Here is a 21,421-nt window from a genome sequence, read left to right as displayed (position 1 = left end):
AATTAATTGAATGACAAGTAACACGAGAATGAATTTTAGTAGATGGCACAAGAGCCGATGGCTCTTTAGAGCAGTGCCCATTATAGTATTTGTAGAAAAGAGAAAGAGAAGCAATATTACGACGATGTGATAATGGTTGGAGGTTCGCTGCAAGAGCAGGCTATTGGAATGGTTGGAGGTTGGCTGCAACCATTATCACATCATAGAAACATATCATTTTGAACCAAAAATCTTAATAATTGATCCAAGCTTTTTTTTGTTTTCTTCTATACACTGCTTCCTAGAAACATCTAGAAAAACTTCAATAGGAAAAGTTGTTCTAGGCTCTAGATAAAGCATATTATAACAATGGACTTGATGTGTAATCCGTCGACAGTTTTCTCATGATCCTTGAAAAATTTTACAGCATTACTCCAGGTATTAAATGGTTCTTTAAACAATTCACATAATGCATACTTTTTTGGTAAACTTGTACCGAAAAATGTTCACAGAAGACAGTATGCGCTATCTTCTAATTTTAGAGTAACAAAGCCAAGAAAAATCATCTAACCATTTTAGCAAAAAATGTTTTTTTCTACTTTTACCTGTTAAAGGGAATTGGAAGCGTTTATACGGAACCCAGGCACTATTAATTAGAGATAAAAGCTCATTATCATTTGCTCCTTATTTTAATTTTTCACCATGTAGATGATATGATAAAACATAGTTTGAATAACATGCTAACTGATTTGTATTTAATAAACTAACGTCAACAACGTTGTTTTTCTTTAGTGGAACATTAGATTCAAGATTGTTTTTATCACTGTTATTGGCATCTTTTGAGATTTCTTCTGTTTTAACTGCTTTATTACAATTACCAGACTTATCTATATCTGAAGTGTTCTTAGATTAGTACTTAGACAGTTAGACAGTAGGAAAGAATAATTTAGACTAAATTGCTTTTTGTATTTTGTTATCTGTAGGTGAGAAATTAGACTTAAAAACTCTTATTTTTTGATGCTAAGTAAATTTAGTATCAAAATATAAAATGAACATCTTAATTGGAAAAATCATATTATGCTCATTGAAAATAAAATTTCTAAAACAATAGGCATTATGCATAAAATAAAACATCTACTAAGAAAAAAAATGTTTAAAAGATATATATTACTCATTCATCCACAGTTACATAAGCTATTGTAATATTGCTTGGGCAAGTATCAAACAAAAACAAGCATCTTTATTTTACCTAAGTCTAATCTTAAAAAAAAAATTATTCCATTTCATATCAAGGACATTTTTTATGGAATACAGTTCTTGATGAAAATATGAAAAGTATAACCTCAATAAATTCCTTTAAAAATGTTGTTAAAATGTATTTGCTTGACTTACCAGACTGTATTTTTAATATAGATAATAGACTGTATTTCTATTTGTGTATTTTTAACAGAAAAATAAAATTAAAAAAAAAAAAGTTCTTATATTATTTCGGATTTTTGGAATTTTCTTTTTATACTATAATATCTCGTTTTATTAAAGTTCTTTTATTATTATTATTATTTTTATCTATTTATTCTATTTTATATTGCTTTATAAAATGAGAAAGTATATATTTATATAAAGTGAACTTGTGAAAGAAAAAAAAAACTTTACGTTTACTATAGGGGTTTGATGATAAGACTACTGTCTTCTACTTGCTTCTGTCATTCTTTTATTTTATAATTTATTGTGAAGCTTGTAAATAATAACGTTGTAAAATATTTATATATATCAAGTAAATAAACAAATAAATAAAACTTGCATCACTCAAAACAACAGCTGGTCGTTTTATTGGAAGATCTTTAACCAGTGTTACAAAATGATTTGGCTTAAAACATAAAACATTATTGTTTTTTGTTTTATCTAAATTGCACCACAAAATACTTATAAGACAATTTAATTTTTGGATGCGAGGCTTTATAAGGGTATTAAAAAAACTATCGCACTTTTTAAAACCAGTTTCAGGATAGATAGATTCAATAGGTTGCTTTATAACACTAGATAATGATATTAAGGGGTCATCCATAAAGAACATCATTTAGAACTTAAATACTGACCAGAAGTAGAAATTTATTGGCTCCTTCAGCAGAGGTTTTTATTGAACATAAGGCGCTATAATACTCTAAAAGTATCTGCGCACAAGAGCCAACATTCTCCTATTTCTTAATATTAGTTAAAATTAGTGCGACGCCCTTTATGGATGACTCCTAAGCAAATGAAAAATGAAAATGTTATAAGAAAGCAATTTAAATGCGCTTTTTTTAAAGGAAGTTCAGAAATCATATTATCATTAATTGTTGAAAAACTGTCAGAGCATTTAAACAAAACAGCGATAAAAAATAAATTAGAAAGCTGAGAGTATTCAGATCTATGTCAATTAAAATAACTCCAAATATAATCATACCTTGTGTAAAAATTTATTCTTTCAAATAACTCAGTATGTTTACTGTCATTTAAAATCAAAGAGACCGAGCTGTAAAGACAATTTTCATCTTCAGTAGACCTGAGAAAAATAGTAAAATATAATAAAATGTAAAAATAAGTATAATATACTAAAACGTAATAATAATAATAAAAAAATTGTATAATTATAATAATTTTTTTTTACTTTTTTTTGTTACACTTTAGTATATACCATAACATCTTATTAAAAAACTAAATCACTTTTATAAGTTGTTTGTATGTTTAATAAATAAATCAATTTCATACATAATATCGAGAATATAATATCTATTGTAAAATGTTTTAATAATGAGTTAAACAATAAATAAAGTTAAAATCTTACATAGATATCTAACATCTAGATCCATTATGTGATATTATTTTAATTAAATAAAATTTTCATAAAGCTCACAACAAAAAATACCATAATGCTGTATAACCAAGATTTCTTCTAATTAAGGTTAAAATTCCATCGTTTCTGTGTTGAATTGGTAAGAACCCTGTATTCTTGGAAACATTAAATTTATCTTCGAGAGCTATTAAATGAGTCTAGATTTGTAATTTAACACATTAGGCTTATGCTTTGTTTCTATTGCACAAGCAACTAATTCTTAAGATAAATACGAACACATATTTTATTGTATTTAAAGAATCAAGTAAATAAATTAAGCAATTTATTTTCACGGTTGAAAGATCTATATTTTAATATTTATTTGAGAGCATTTATTAATAGAATAAAACGTCGGTAACGTGTAATAGGAAAATGTTATGCAAGTATTAAAATTGTAAATATATATATATATATATATACATATATATATATAAATATATATGTATATATATATATATATATATATATATGTATATATATATATATATATGTATATATATATATATATATCAGGCCTTGTTAAGAAGCGTTACGCAGCTCGCATTTTGCTTGCGAAAAGGCGATTTGCCTACGCGTTCAGCAGTTTTCCGCTACGCAAAAACTTATATCTTTTAGAATATTTAAATTATCTTTTGATTATCGTTAACGTGACGTTTATTCAGAAGAAATAAAGTCGTAAGTAAAAGCATTTAACCGCAATTGTAAACTAATATATTTTTTTTGTTAAAGAAACAGTTTGTTTCATAATTTTTTTTTTTGTTATTAAAAATTAGTTAAAAAAATAAAGTGTTTTAAGTTTTATCTTAAGGAATTAAATATATAAATTCCTTTTAAATATAAAAATTATTTTTAGTCATAATAGTTTAAAAAATGCACGATTTATTTTGATGTAAATATTATATTAATAAGATATTTTGTTTATTGTTAATTCAATAATGTAAAGTTTTAATGACGTTCATTTAATTTATGAAAATAAATTATGATCAGGAATATGTTATAGGTAACTGATAAATAACAAAAAAAAAAAACTCTATTGTTTAAAAACATTATTAAAAAGAGTTCACAAATTAAATAAGAAAAAATTTATTAACAGTTAATAAAATAACCAAAAACTAAATGTAAAATCATAAGAAAATAAACAAATATTTTACGTTTCATGAAAAAAATATTTTTTTCAAAATAAAATTTAGTTTATATTTGAAAAAAATAATATAAATGATTTTTTTAATAAGAACTTTAATTTTATTTGTAACTTTTGTTATAGTGAGAAAAAAAAAACTGTTTGTATGATTTTTAACGCGGTAATAAAATAACTTTAATTACAATGCGGTACTTGTAAAGACGCTAGTGACGCAATATAACTTCTAACAATGCAAAATATATTTGCTGAGTTGAGTTACTTAAAAATGCGTTACGCGTTTTCGCTACGCAGCGTAATCTCGTAACAAGGCCTGATATATATATATATATGTATACATATATGTATATATATATACATATATGCATATATATATGTATACATATATACATGTATATATACATATATATGTATATGTATATATATATATATATATATATATATATATATATATATATATATATATATATATATATATATATATATAGTAGGTTAGTGTTGTTTAATTTTTAAATAAAACTATGTTCATTTTCATAAAGGTTCTAACCTTACTTTTTTTTTGCAGTTGCAAAAAAAAATTGATGGGTAGTTTGTACAACATTTCTTTGTAAAATGAACAGAACAATAATTTACATTTACAACGGATGATAGAATTACAATCTATAAGTCGTAAAATGGAAAGAACCAATCATTCCCGTATAGGATTTGTACTATTTTCATAACCTTATTGTCAATACTTTTGGTATTCATGATATCAAATCAGAAAATATTGCGATTTTGATAGGCAAAAAGGCCAAACGAGGTTTACAGTTTCATGCAAAATTATATACAGAATTTTATTTATCCAAGTGTGAAGAAATTATACATTTTCGCTGATAACTGTGGAATCCAGATCAAAAACCACATAATTCTGTGCTTTTTATGGCCTTGGTAAAATTAGTAAAGTTTAACGAGATAATAATAATGTTTCCTATGAGAGGTCACAGTTACATGCCCTGCGATAGAGATTTTGGGTTATTAATGAAAATTCCACGGCACAGCCAATTATTTTTCCGTACCCCATTGGCAGTATCATTATACATGGGCATTATTTTTTTAACCTTGGGCATTATCGCGTTGAGTAAAGATAGATTCGGTTAACATAGGTTTTAATGAAAACATTTTTGCTTAAAGTGCTCAAGACAAATCAAAAAAACTACGCGGAACAGTAAATTTCTTATATGATTCAAAAACTATTTATTTACGAAACTGTATGGTTTCAGCTTTAAAACAGCTGCAACATGAAATGTCTTCCAAAGTTAAATAGGTCATTAAAAACTTAATTAAAAGTAATCTGCACCTGCTATATATACATATAACACTCATCAGAAATCTAAACAGGCCCGACGCTAGACATTTCAAAGGCAGGTAAAAAAAATATAATTCGGCGCCTTAATAAAATAAACTTTAAATTTTGTAATGTGTTTTAATGCAATTTTTTTGAATAAAAGATATAAATAGTTTATCTTGAAAATAGAACTTTCCAAAAGCAATACTTCTAAACAATGTCAACAATTGGTTATTGGAAAAATGCACATTAAAATCAGGGCCGTCAAGAGCTTTTATGACACCCGGAGCATAGTAGCAATTAGACGCCCCTATAAGTATGCATATTTTGAAATAAAAACATGCACAGTTGTATAACTGTGTGTGTTTTTATTTAAAGTAATGTTAACTTACATCCATATCTAATCTGGACTAAATAACACAGGTTCTTTGAAATTAATATTGAAAACCCTATTTTTAGCTTTTTATAAGCAAAAACTGTTATTATTATGTCATCTTATGACAGAGTTGTATCCAAATCCTTTTCAATATTTATGTCTAATAGATGTTCTTAAATATTTTGCTTTATAGTGGCCCTAAAATCGTTTTTTAAATCAATTTTATTTTATTTAAAGGTTGGTTTCCTTAAAAGCCAGGTATTGGCATTAGGTTAAAAAATTTGAATTAGAATGCATATATATTGGAAAAAAAGCTATAGACCCTTTGAGTAGGTTTGGGCTCGATATATATTGATATTGCTATTTATTTATATTGTATTATATAATAATAACATTAGTTTATAATATATTGCCAGTTTATTCATTTGAAATTTTTTTTTATAAATTCTCTTTTTCCTTACTAAGATAGAGCTTTAATTTGATACCAAATATTTTATGACTATTAAATTATTTATTATATTATATTATAACTATTTTATGAAACTTGCAAATTAGTTATTGCTAATTAAATCTAGTCTCAAATCTTATGACACAGGTGTTAATTAATTATTCACAAATCTGAAAACAGTAATCTTGCATAATTAATTGAAAAAAGATTGTGCTTTAAAGTTTTTTTTTCCTTATAATTGCCATAAATTTATAATTGTTAATTATAAATAAAATAAATTTATTGTAATATATTATTGTAATAAATTATAATAAATCAGTGTATAATATATTTATTGTATATTTAATTATTTAAAAATCAAAATAGTTAAAAAAATTAAAAATTTATTTAAAATAAAAAAACTTTAATAGGTAAAAACATCAAACTTATTTAACTTCAACTTTCTCCCTTTTTATTTTGTTAATAACAACGCATGAGTGCCTAAAATAGTATGTATACTTTCCAAACTGTTATGCTCTTGTAAAACACTGAACGTTTCGGTAGCAAGAACTAAGCCTGTAGCACCAGTGACAGGAATCGTCCTATGAGTCAAATAATTTCCACTCGATTCTCCATCTTCATAAATAAATGTGAGGTGATGTTGATGATGATGAATAAATTAGTATTTCTAATCTTTTCTCATAAAAAGAAAACCTTTCTTGAAGGCTGGTAAAGATCATGTTGCTCTGTGTTGTGTTCTTTCTAGTTCTAAAACATTTTCAAGATGATAATCATACTGGTACCACTAATTCTATTACTGGCCTAATAACTGTTAGACTTCACATTTGTCTGCATTAAAACCTTACAGTTATTTTTTTACTACTCGATTTCATTGCCTAAATCTGATTAAACTTTTTGCCTAAATTAAACTTTTTTTGATTCTACTTCTCTGTCAACTTTAACTATTATTTTCGTGATGATGATGAATAAATTACTTTTATTATTATAGTTATTATTGCTCTTTTTAATATTATTTCTACTATTTATTTATTAATATAATTCTTTAATTTAATGATATCATTTTAATTTTTAATTTTGTTTTTAACTATATTATTATTTATCTTTATTTTTATTATTAACAATATATTATCTATTAGTTTTGTTTTTGTTAGTATTATTGTATTTTTTTTTACTTATATTTCTTTGCCTATAGCAACTTTTATTAAGTAAATGTACAACAACAAAAATTACACTCGATCGGTTAAATATCTCTGTAATTATTCCTCGTAATGTAAATAGTTTTGTCTAATGAGTCTTCATTGATGAAACACAGTGTTTAATGAAAAATTTTTGTTAAGTGATTTTATAACTAATTTTATATATCGTCCTTTAGCTAACAACACAGCATAAGTCATTTTACCAACTTTACAGGAAACGAAAAAAACAACTAACGACTTGTGCGGTGTTGCGAGGCCAACCGACTTGCGCGCTATCACTACTTTCCGAGTTACGGCTTCTGATTTGCTGAAATCTATATCAAGTGGCCAGTGGTTAGATGCGCAATGAGCAGCTCCATCGATATATATATATATAAATATATATATATATATATATATATATATATATATATATATATATATATATATATATATATAAATATACATATATATAGATCTATAGTTCTATAGTTTGTTGTCTTTGGGAAGAGCGGAAGGAAAAAAGTGATTCTTACGCCAACACATACGTCACTTTTAATTACTTTTGACTTTCGTCCAACATTTGCGTGTTGGACGAAAGTAAAAACCATTATTTAATTACAAATAAATCGTTTTTTAAAAAAACCACAAAAACGCAAATTTAATTGACCAGAATGTTTTAAAAACATTCTGAATGTTTTTAACAATATAAACAATGTTTTTTTTTGTTTTTTTTAATAAAATGTTTTTATTTTTAATTTTTTTAATAAAATGTTTTTATTTTTATTTTTTTTACTGTAAATCATGCGCGGAGTGTTGCTACATCGACTATCTTATAGCCTGACTCGCAAGGGAGTGCTGCTACATCGACTGACAAATAGCCTGACTCGCAAGGGAGTGCTGCTATATCGACTGACAAATAGCCTGACTCGCAAGGGAGTGCTGCTACAACTACTATCTTTTAGCCTGACCCGCAAAGGAGTGTTGCTACATCGACTGAGGGTTTGGTTGGGGCAGGCAGTCTATCAATTAATAAACATTGTAAACCTTTAAACTTTAATTTAATTTTTACCTCCTTTAAAATTTCTAATATGTTTTCACCAAAGAATCATCTTTCTGTAGAGTTCAAATCATCCGTTGTTTATAAATTTGTATGCTCAGAATGTAATTCCTGCTATCTTTTCCACAAATCCCTTGACATTAACCTAATAAACATATAACTTAAATATTCAAAAAAAAAAAACATTTCTTGCATAATTTGTATTACATGTTTTGATTAAAAGTATTTACAAAAACACCAAAGAGAATAAAGTCAAAATGTTTTTAAATATTTTGCATATAATCAGAGGTATACATATATATATATATATATATATATATATATATATATATATATATATATATATATATATATATATATATACCTCTGATTATATGCAAAATATTTAAAAACATTTTGACTTTATTCTCTTTGGTGTTTTTTAAAATGTTAAAATTTATATGCGAAGCATATAAATTTTAATAGCATATAAATTTTAAGTATAAATTTTTTTTAATAACAATTATATTGTTATTAAAAAAATTAACTTTTTATTTATAAAATAATTTAGCTTAAATAAAACTAAAGCTGGCGTTAGTTTTATTAGAATCTTGTTAGACTTTTGGAGGCGGGGGCTATTTTATTTTTATATTCTGTTTTATATTATATTATTATATTTTATTTATACTATTTTGGCTATTTTATATTATATCATTTTTATATTCTATTTTATTTTTACATTGGAGGCCTTTTTATGTGTCACAGCGTAGAAATAATAAATTTCGGGGTACCTAACATTGCAAGGCCCGGGGCTATAGCCCCTTTTAATCCCAACCCTCCTTAATCCAGCACCAGAAATAAGACACGAGTATATAAATAAAAATTTTATTAAACTCTTTAATAAATAAAAGAACATTTGCTTCCTTATTAAGCAATCGTAACACGTTACTATATATAAAAAATGTCGCCTAATTTTATAAAAAACTATAAAAGAGCGATATTTTGAAAATATTTGTTTTAAACGCAATTTATTTTGCTTTAAGTTTTTTTGCATTAAGTTATTTTCTTTTTCCAATTTATTTTTTTTTGTAATTGTCTCTCAGCGGTCCAATTAATTTTTTTGCGCTTTTTTTTTGTTTTTTGAAATGTTCTCAAAACGAATAAAAAATCTGGCCAGTTTTTCGTGGTCAGTTATCGAGAGTGATCGCTCCCGCTTCCCGACCAAGCCTGATGTATATATATATATACATATATATATATATATATATATATATATATATATATATATATATATATATATATATATATAACTTTAAAACATCAAGAAATACAGTTATATCGAAGAGGCAACCACTACAGGCTGTCAAGCAACAACTTTATAAAAAAATTTAAAAAATGACGGCATTTTGAGAGGAAAAACGGCAAAAAAATGACAAATTTTTAAAAAATGAAAAGTTTAACAACTAATTTTAAAAACAAAATAAATCAGAATTCATCAAAAATGTCTTAAATAATATAAAATAAATGAACAGAAGAAAACACCACTTGCAACACCAAATAAGATTCAAAATAATTCAAAAAGTTCACAACAACTTTTTTTTTACATCCTACTGTTATATGTTTTTATTTTTATTTTTTTTACTGTAAATCATGCGCGGAGTGTTGCTACATCGACTATCTTATAGCCTGACTCGCAAGGGAGTGCTGCTACATCGACTGACAAATAATATAAAATAAATGAACAGAAGAAAACACCACTTGCAACACCAAATAAGATTCAAAATAATTCAAAAAGTTCACAACAACTTTTTTTTTACATCCTACTGTGAATTTTTGAAATGATTAAACTATCGATTTTACTTTTCCATTTTAAACCAATATTTACTCTTGACTTTTTTTGTTCATTTCTACGTGTTGTAGCATTTTCAATTTTTTTGCATTGTTGACCATTTCATGGGCAATTTTTATATCTATTATGTCTTCTTTATTGATGGCACTTTGCAATGACTTAGTCGCTTCATCTAGGATTCTCTGAGCAAGTTGAAACTCTTGATCTGCATTGTTCTTATAAATTTCAAAAAATTTTCCCTTTAAGGTTTTTTTTTTTTTTAAAAACTTTTTCAAACATTTCTTTGTGTTGTTTTTTTTTAATAAATAAGTTCTTGCATGTGAATATCATTTATTATTTTTTCTTCTTCTTCCTCAGCGCTTTCTTTTTTTATATATTCTGTGAGCATTTTACACTGATTGAACAACTTCTTTAAAGAGAGTATCAATATTATATGCTCGATTGCAACTTCTTGCGTATTTCTTTGATATTCTCAGAGCCATTTATATTTTATCATTTAGTTTTACTCGCTCTGAAGTCAATTTATTTTTATTATCTGGTAACTTCACTATGCACTAGCATTTTCATTCTGAATAGTTGAACAGCTCTTAACAACTTTACTGAGATATAGATACTTAGTTTTTCCATATTCCTTGTCACTTTAAAAAACATTAGTCCAATTCTTTTTGATTTTTTTTTAATCAGAATCTGAATACCAATCTTTTGAGATATTAGCTGCTTGATACAATTTCCATTCATCTTTCACAAATGATACCAATACAAAAATAAAGATAAAATTCTTATGAAAAAATTAATACTTAAATCTAAAAGAAAACTAAATTAACTAACAATATTACAAAATCTTAAGAAACTATAATATTCGTAAACAGAAAATGTATTTTTGTTTACTCATACTGACACCTTGACTTACTATACTATCTGGACTATAAATCTAATATCAGAAACAAATTTATGTTTTTCTTTTGTAGAATGCTGATAGAGTGTTTGAAAGCCAACTAAACTGTATTTCAAATCACTAAAACTTAGTTTACAGACTGCATAATCAGAGTTTTTTTTCTCAGCCCAGATTTTAATTTTTATTTGATTTTTATTAAACTTTTCCTGCCAAACCTCATTCCATTTAAGCATTATAGCTTTGACCTATCTATTGATTAATAAAGACCCATCTATTGATTTATATACTTAAAATTAAAAGTAGATAATAGTAACTTTACAAATACTGAAAATTTTATTTAAAATTTAGTTCTCAATTCAGTTTATCAACCAATAAAAGTAATAAAAACAATTTAAAAATTAAAAAAAACTACAATATTTAAATAAAACTTAAAAAAAAATATTGTAAGAAAATATTTATTGTAAAGTTTATTCAAATAATCAAAAATAACTCAAATTACAAAAAAATAAACTTCATGTAAAATAAACCCTAATTCAATCAAAATAAAAATAAAAAAACTCACAAAAAAATGAAAAAAAAAATTAATAAAAAAGATCCGGAAAAAAATGACAACTTGACAGTCTTGTCATGTTTTGCAAAAAGAAGATAATATTTGGGAAAAAAGTAGAACATTAAAAAAGTAGAACATTAAAGGTAGAAAATAAAAAGTTTGAAAGAAATATTAGGGAGGCAATAGAAATGCAAAAAAAAAGTTTTCTGCACAAAACAGCGAGATTAATCTTGATGAAAGCCAAACTATGTTTTGCACATCATTTTTTAAATTTAAAAGCAAATGAAGCCATTCAACTGCTGACATCAATAGTAACAACTTTATATAAACTATAACAATTAAAAATCATTGTAATATTTAATAAGCTGATGATGCTGGTATCTATAACCCAGCAAAGATTTCTCAAACAATAAAACTATTAGTATTGAGAGAAACTGTATTTATTAATGTTTCATAAAATATATACAATCTCATACATAATCTCATCTTTTAAATCAATATGTATATATATATACAAGTCTCAAATTATATGATCGCAAATTGCAATATCTGGAAATATATCTGGTCATTAAATTCTCAGTTAATTAAAAAACCGTGAACACTGTTTTAATGAAATACTCAATTTATCATATTGCAAAAATTAATGAAAAAACAAAACAAATTTACAACTGCAAAAATAATAACACTCAAAACTTACAAATTTTTAATTATTGTTTTTTTAAACACCAGGTAATCTAAGGATTATAAATAAATACAAAAAGCTATAAGAAAAAAATAATAATTACTAAAAGTTCAAAAAATTTACGTTGTAATTTAAAAATCAACCAATGAAAAATTATGCTAAAGCTATTTGCGCATTATATGAAACATTAAAATCGATTTTGATTTATGGGAAAAGTTTGAGGAACTTTTTATTTAAAACTTAAAATGTTTTAAATTAGAAATTCATAAATTGATAATAAAACTAATAATAAAAAAGAAATACTTTAAAATAAGTCATTAGAACATTTTTTTAAATAACTATAAAAAGTTTAAATTGGTTTTTGTGTATTTTTAAACTCTTCTGCCTTCAATTTTGTACAGATATCTGCAAAAGAATTACACTTAATTTATAAGAAAATATCGAATAAGATTTAAATAAGAGATAAATTTATTTTATACCTTATTTCATGATTTCTTTTATTTATAATATTTGATACACAGCTAAATCTTTTTAGACTGTTGTGACTAGCTGTTGTTTTTAATTAATTATATCTTACTTAGTCATACTTTGTTTTTTAGTTTGCAGGGGTTTACTTTTTTGAATCTAATATATTTGCATTTAAAGTTTTTTAAAAAAATAAAGAAAAATTGTTATTTAATACAGAAGAAAAAATTACATACATTTTTTTTTTTTTTGCATTTTTTTAAAAAGATTTTAGAATCTTAGGTACAGTTTTAATATATAAACTTGTTTGCATTTCACATTCTTCACTTCATACAACCTTTATGTTTAATGAAGGATTTTCTATTTACGGCATTATTTTAGAGAGAGGAATTCCAAAATGATGCAAAAACACTAAAAAATTAAAGCTTCTATATAAAAATTTAGTTTCAAAATAATGTAACACTTTTCGTAAGTTTATTGATATCCTGTACAAAAAATGATTATCTTGAGATGCCTGGAAAATAGGATTATGAAAATTTTTTCGAATGTTCTATGCAACAAATGCCATGAAACAAAAAAACTACAAGAGTAATCTTTTTTAGATTTATTTGCATTTTTGCAAGTTTTGTAATTCTTAACCCTAACTCATTTTTTAATTTCTATAAAAAATTAGCAATGCATGAATGTTTTGCAATCTGAGAATGAACAGTAAGTTTTTGTAACTTATTTATTAGAATATTAATGAAGCTACTTGTGATTTCTGTTAGACTTACTAGCTCAGATCGGTATGTTGTCTTCCATTGCTTGCAACTCATTGAAACACCATTAAAACTAATTTTCAAAATAATGTCTTAGTATAGAATCTTCTGGACACAAAGGGAAACAACATATCATGGAATTCTTGTTAGCACTATTACAAACAAGCATATAAATAAGTTCATGATAATTCATCTGCACTAATCATTAAGTTAACATTTTGATGGTAGGTATGCATGCAGTATGTGTGTAATCACACACATACTGTATGCGTACCAGATGCTCACACTGTAATGCACCATTTTGGACAATTAAAGCAAAAGTGAAAAAAACAAGTCTTTATATAAGGATAACTGGCTTTAAACTTGGCATACAGTAAATACACATGCATATAAATGAGATATTTCCTTTCCTTTTTTTTTTTCAGGGAAAAATAAAATACCATTTTTCAGCAGCAGTTTGCCTAATATCTGCACCATATAATTAGTAACATTAAATTCTTTTTCTTTACATTTGTTAGACCAAGCTATTGGAACCAGTAGTAATTGAATTTTCTGATTCCATTTGAAAGTAAATATTTTTTCTTTAATTTTTCTTATAAGTATATCCATATCATTTGTTTTACATTTAACTTCCTTAGATAATTTATTGAATGAATCTTCTTGGCTTAACTGATCAGGATCTTTATTTAAAGTCCTTGTAACTACTTCTAACTTTACTCTTTTTTGAACATATAATGATTTCTTTTTACTGAGAGCAACTCTTGAGTGACTATTCACAGAACGCATTTTGAGAAGACTTATGTTCATAGCCGTCAAAAAAGAATTGAGATTTAAGAAGTTCATTACCTTCATCTTCATAAATCTGGCTGCAAGTCGGTTCTCCTGGTCCATCATCCTTAAATGACATCAATTTAATTATACATTATGAACATATCTTTTCTCCGGGAATAATATTAATACCAATGTTTTTCAATTTCCCAGCAAGTTGTTATTAATTTCTTTACAATTTCTTTACAGTTGTTATTAATTTCTTTACATTTTTACTAAAAACACAATTGATAATTACTACTTTTTTTTTTCGTAATTATATATACTAGAGTTTTTTTCAAAAAAATATAGCATATATAATTACAATAAAGTTTAAAAAAAGCTTTGTGGTTAAGTAATAATATCTTTTCTTCTTTTTCCATTGTGTGAATTAAATGAATCACAGCAAATTATCAAAATTGTGGAGTATGTTTTAAGTAAACATACTCATGGAAGCAAACCATTGCATTTTCATCACTTTTAATCCCAGAACAACTAATTATCAAATCTTTTTCTACATCATTGAGACTTGGATTCTCTTGATATCATGGGATTTTCGATATTTTGATTTTCACATCATTTTTGATATCATTGGATATTTGCTTGTGACAATTTTCTTTAATTAAAATATTAATGATAAAGAAAGATGTTCAATTAATCCAATTGAACATAATTCTTTATCATTAATATTTTATATTATTTTTTAGTTCTGTAAGAAATAATTTTAAAATAATTATTTGAAGATTTGTAAATAGAAAATCCTTCATTAAACATGAAGGTTGTATAAAGTGAAGATTTTTAATGTGAGATGCAAACAAGTTTATATGTTAAAACTGTACCAGAGATTCTAAAAACTTTTTAAAAAAATGCACAAAAAAAATGTATATAATTTTATTTTTCATTATTAAATAAAAAATGTTCTTAATTTTTTATAAAACTTTCAATGCAAATATATCAGATTCAAAAATAAAAACCCCTGCAGTATTTTTGTAATAAGGAGTTTTTTATATATAGAACCATAGGAAAAAATTTCAGAATCATATTTTTTAGGCATCTCAAGATATACTTGCTTTTGTACGGGGCATCAAAAAACTTATAAAAAGTGTTATACCATTTTGAAATTGAATTTTCATAGAGAAGCTTTAATTTTTTAGAGTTTGGGATTTTACTGTTTGGGATTTTAGTGTTAGTGATTGGGACTGAGTATCGATATCTATGAAACAGTTAGGAGTCAGACATTAAAATGAGGAATGAAGTTTTCTTTCACTAATATAAGCTTGTATTCCAAAAATTATCAAAATCTGAGATGGCATGGTGCTGAAAATTTTTTTTTCGAATTAATTTGACATGAAATGACCCTATACAGGCCCTTTTTTTAAATATTAAATAATTAAATTTAATATTACATTTAAAAAAATGTTTGGTATTAAGAAATTTTTTTTCTCTCGACATTTGCATAAATGAATTAAAATATGTTAAATTTATGAGTTTTTAAAATGATTATTTCTTAAATTTCTAATAGCGGCTTTGCAACAATAATTTTTATTTAAAAAAAATTAGTGAGTAACAAATAAAAAAATTATGCTAATTTATTTAAACTTATTTATTTAAAGTTTATTAGTTTATTATTTTATTATCAAAATTACATCACTGAATATATCGTTTATTCAAAAAAAATTGCTGCGATTTAACTTGCATTATAAAAAAAAAAGGATTTTTTTTTTAAAAACAAATAAAATTTAAAAATTGAACATTATTTAGTAACATTTTTAAATAGATTTGACAGTTTGAGTTTTGGGTTTAACTTAATTAAACCCAAGCATTAACTTGAATTTAAGTAAATTTAAATATATTTTTTAAATCAAAATTAAATTATATATTTTTTAAATCTAAATTAAATTATATATTTCTATTAAATTAGTTTTAAACTAAATCATATATTTTTATCAGATTTAAATGATGTTTTTATGATCTTTGCTTCAAGCAAAAAAAAAAAAAAAAAAATTTTTTAATTTTTTTTTCATTAGTAAATATTTACTAATGAAAAAATGTATTATTTAGATAGCACTTATATCATTCAAACTTTTGTAACAAATATTTTTACATAAACGTCATTCAAAAGTTTCTTTTTTAAAAATTACTTCTTTTATCTTTTACTTTTATCTTTTTACTGCTCAAAGTGTAATGTAAAAGTTAAAAAATGATAAAAAGTTGCTTAACCAAAATCACTTACTGCTTACAAAAAAAATTGCTTAAGGTGTACATACATCACAAGGCGTACATAAAAAATTGCTTAAGGCGTACATAAATCATGTTTAACGCTTTAAAACACGGGCCTTTATATATACATATATATACAATCTCATATTATAAAACAAGAATTTCCTTATAATTACATTGAAAGAGGGGAAATGGTCTCCTAAATCCAATTTCGGAGCCCTAAATTGACCAAAATCTTTTTAAAAAATTGTTTTAAATATAGGGTAAATTTTCATCTTTATTTTTATCTTATATTATTGTCTGCACAATGTCTACAAGTATAATTTCTGAAAAATCAAAGAAACCTTGAGCTTTAGCTGCAAAATAAACCTTGTGGGCCCCCAAGCTACTAAACCACTGGTTACTTTATGTTTTGCTACTAGTTTTATAAGTTGACACTCTAACTATATAACCTACCCTCACATTTACCTCTAGTATTTTGTTAAGTGCAATATTCTTCCTAATGCATTTCCAAAATATCATGCTAAATGTTTAAGATACTGTTTGCAGGAATAGCTACTTCGAATTACTCCAGGTCAGTTCAAGTTTAGGATCATCACAATCACCCTGCTACTGGTATTATGTAACCCAGTACTACCTGCCTCACGCCCTGCTGCCTTGTAGAGTGTGATTTTTTAGGCAAAAGCTAGGAGGAACAAACTCTGACTTAAAAATCCCCTGCCTTGGGGCTCTTGGTTGAGTAAAGGCTAGAGATTGTGTCTCGATAAAAATACTCATCTTAGGCAGATGTTAACTGCATTCTGCTAAAATTCTTCTGCCTTGGGGCTCTTGACTGAGTAAAGGCTAGAGATAATGTCTTGATAAAAACACTCATCTTAGTCAGATGTTAACTGCATCCAGTTAAAGTTTCCCTGCCTTGCTGGTTCAATGCTGGTTAGCAGAATAATTCTGCAAACCAGCATTGAACAGCTTTTTCATCTATAAGGCTGGCATAGATGTAAACCTGTGTTAAATTGTTTCCTGCCTAGGATGATGAATGCTGGATCTTTTTGACTCTTCTCATAGATTTTTGCTTGTGCTTCCTTGATAGTGGCTATGCAACTCTTCCTGTTATCTCATAATGAGAGTACAGCTCTAAAACTCAGTTTAATAGTTCAGGGGCAATATACAAATAAAGGCAGGTTGGTAGTAAGGTTTCTGAACTCTGTGGTAGCTCTCAGAGGCTAATTGCATCAACAACTGCAAAATATCAGAGTATTAACAGTGCCATGTAGCGCATGGATGGTGTCCCTGTTAATGCTTTTGGTGGGCATTGTCAAGGCCACATAAGGAGCCCTATGTTACGACTTACATTAGGTTTACTTAACAAGACTGAGAAAACTGCATAGCTTGTTGCTAATTCAAACTCTGCTATTCCTTCTTTTGATCTTAGTGTTGATCGGTACTATCCTTTGATTTGCAAAAGACTCCAATAGTCACATACTTGGCTTAGGAGTATACATACACATCAATTCACCTATTTTTTATGAAATCAGGTTCAAATCCTTTGACCATTCTTTTATGTGCTTCCGCTTAGCACCTCTTCAATCTATCACCTTTCCCTTTGTTCTTTATTGTTCTCCTTCTTCCAAAGACTGCACTTTTTTAGATGTAATTTTTGATCAAATTAACCATGCCATCTTTTTTTACTCCTCCGCCAATATTATTGTTATTGGTGACTTTAATGCTCATCACACTGAATAGCTTGGCTCTAACACCACTGAAATTGCTGGCATTAAAGCCTATAACTTCTGCATTACTCAATTTCTTACTCAGATAGTTAACTTTGTGACTCGTTTTCAAGACAACCTTAATCATTTACCTTCACTCCTTGATTTATGCCTGGTCTCATATCTTACCTCAGAAGTTAGGCTCTAGAGACTTTTGGAAAATTTTCAACAGCGTTGTTAACAAAGGTAGATCTAACATTCCATCTTTCATTCATGGACTGATCTTATTACCTCTCCCAAGGATAAGGCAGAATTATTTTTAAAAAACTTTTCTTCTAATTCGACTCACGAATCTTATAGCCATTCTCTTCCTTCATTCCACTTAAACAGGTTAACCGATTGTTAGACATTCAAATCACTCCAGCTTCTGTTACTAAAGTCATACTCCATACAAGGACGGATGCAACCTTAGCAGATGCTAATTTTGCAATGAATTTGATATATCAGAAGTAAGAGTTAATCCTAGAAGATGAAGGGTAGATGACTCATCGAGTACATTACCGTTCATGAATATAGATGATCTAAATTATTGCGATAATGATTAGCTGGAAAAAATTGAGTTTTATCAGAATTAAAGTTCACCAGCCACTGTGAGCACCATGCTATAGCAGAAGTGAGATCCTTTTCAAGTGTTGGCTTCTTATCATGACAAGAATAAACGGTAGTATCATCAGGGAACAATGCCAACTTAGATGTGAGAATATCTGGAAGATTGTTAGCATAAATTAAAAAGAGTATAGGACCAACGATTGAACCTTGAGGAACCCCTGAAGTTACAGAAAATGAAGAAGAGTGATTTCCATCGAGGACAACTTTTATACTAAGATTGGAAAGGAAGGATTCAATAATCTTAAAGATATTACCAGATACACCATAAGAAGAAAGCTTATGGAGAAGACCAGCATGCCAAACTTTATCAAAAACTTTAGAATGTCAAAAGTGATACCCTTAACCTCTCCACCTTTACCTAATGCACGATAATTCTATCAATTATAACTGTAAGCAAATCAGCTGTCGAACGAGAAGATCAAAATCCATATTGATGATCAGAAAGTAAGTTATTAGATTCAAGACAAGAGATTAAGTGTTTGATAATTAAGGATTCAAAAGCCTTGCTTATTATAAAAAGAGGACTAATGGGACGGTAGTTAGACAAACCATATCGCTCTCCAGAATTTTTGAAAATAAGGAAAACAGATGCCATTTTCCAGCAGGCTGGAAAACAAGACTCCGATAAGCACTTGTTAAATAGTTTTGAAAGTATTGGCAACAGCTCTGAAGAACACTTAATCACCACAAGCTGAAGAAGAGTCTAAGCAGGAAATCACTTTAGATACAGTGATGGAATGTCAAACAATGGATCAACCTGTTTGTTGTCTATATCAGTTAGAATGCAACTAGTGGAATCAAGAGATGATATTGATGAAAAGTTCTTAGCAAACAATTCAACTTTGTCATTAGGTGAGGTGACAAAGTCTGAGCCATGCAATAGAGGCGTACAAACTAGACAAAAAACAAAAACATACTTTTTAATCTATTTAACAAACATTTTCCCTATATTAGGCTTAATTGTTTTATTGATTTGATTTTTTAATTGTTATGTGTAATTAATTATTTTGCACATATTTCAACATTTACAATATTTTTGAGAGTTTATAAAATGCTTATTATAGAAATATTCAGAATAGTTTATTAACAAAAATTTTTATACAGTGAGCTTTATGGAATAAGTTATAGGTCAATTTTTAAAAGCTGCAAAGTATCTTTATCAAGTTCTTGGACTATTTGCTGTACGGTTTTACAATGCTGAGAACTACCATCATTGGTATTACCACTTACTTGTTTGATTTGTCAACGATTAACCCTAGCTGCTCACAAAAACGTTTCTGTACCAAGGTCTTCTTTTCTTTCTTTTGTCATTTTTTTTTCTTCACTTTTTAGCTGACCATGTTTAGAAGGACAGGTTGTAGGAAATCTGTAATATAATTTCCATACACCAAACCCAGGCATATAATATCGACAGTCTGTATTGATACAAACATTCATTTTCGGGCCTAGCAGACACTTTATTCAAATTATTCATTTGTCATGGAGTAACTCCACATATTGTACTAGTAGATGCAGAAAGTGAATCCGTTAATACCTGAGCCACTTTTCCATCTATCATTGATAAAAAAAAGTTCATGTTTTATTAGTATTCCTTTACAACATTTGTTAATTATAGATGGCCATAAAGAGTATATTTGGCTTTTTATTTCATCTACAACAACCAATAATAATACCAATTTAAGAATGCATGTCCATCAAAATTATTTCTCAATAAAAAATTGACAAAATAACTTCAAAACTATTTATAAACAGATATAGTCTTCAAAACTAGTTATAAACAGATATAGTCTGAAACCACAATAAAAAGCGGTTTTTTGATTCTGACTTTTAACACTTTTTTATTTATAATTTTGGAAACCGCACATATCTGCACCTGATTTTTAATAAATCAATTTTACAGACACCTAAGCTACAAATCAATTATAAAAATGAAGCATGGGGAAGCGTGGGTGACTGCTAAAAATATCGGTGAACTTTAAGAACTTTTATTTTCTAGCTCATTTTATAGTTCAATTAATTATTAGTTAATAAAACCATATAATTTAAAATATGAATTCGTTCTAAAATCTCCATTACATGATGCTTTCAAAAATCTATAACACTTTATACTTATTCATAAAAAGTTTAATAGAAAATAACTTTTAAAGAGATGAAGCAAATCTCAATTTCACTCCAGAAATTATACGTATAATTTCTGGAGTGAAATTGTATAATTTCTAGTATAATTTCTGGAGTGAAATTGAAATTTGAGCAAAAAAACATTTATGGTATGTTTTAGTAGTACTATTTTCCACAGTGAGGTGGAATGATAGATTTGCCCTTAATATTGATACTGTTAAAGATTTTCCAGAAGTCACGAGAGCCTAATTTTTGAGATGAAATACGAGATTTCATGATCTGAGAGAGGGGGCTTTGGCATAGGACAAAACCTTTTTACAATGGTTTCTAGCAGTAATAAACAGA

At 26.6% G+C, this 21,421-nt stretch overlaps 1 long non-coding RNA gene across 2 annotated transcripts in view; it reads right to left on the bottom strand.

Moving 5' to 3' along the window:
- LOC136083580 (uncharacterized) overlaps positions 1 to 21,421 on the bottom strand; it is a 56,465-nt gene that overhangs the window by 25,548 nt on the left and 9,496 nt on the right. For both annotated transcript variants that reach the window (XR_010639918.1, XR_010639919.1), the window contains exons 2-3: positions 8,388 to 8,520; positions 2,423 to 2,521 (exon numbers count right to left, since the gene is read on the bottom strand). This is a non-coding gene — a long non-coding RNA (uncharacterized LOC136083580). The remainder of the gene's footprint in view (positions 1 to 2,422; positions 2,522 to 8,387; positions 8,521 to 21,421) is intronic.

Source organism: Hydra vulgaris, chromosome 08, assembly GCF_038396675.1.
Source record: "Hydra vulgaris chromosome 08, alternate assembly HydraT2T_AEP".
Classification (NCBI taxonomy): domain Eukaryota; kingdom Metazoa; phylum Cnidaria; class Hydrozoa; order Anthoathecata; family Hydridae; genus Hydra; species Hydra vulgaris.
This window is presented reverse-complemented; position numbering and strand designations above follow the sequence as displayed.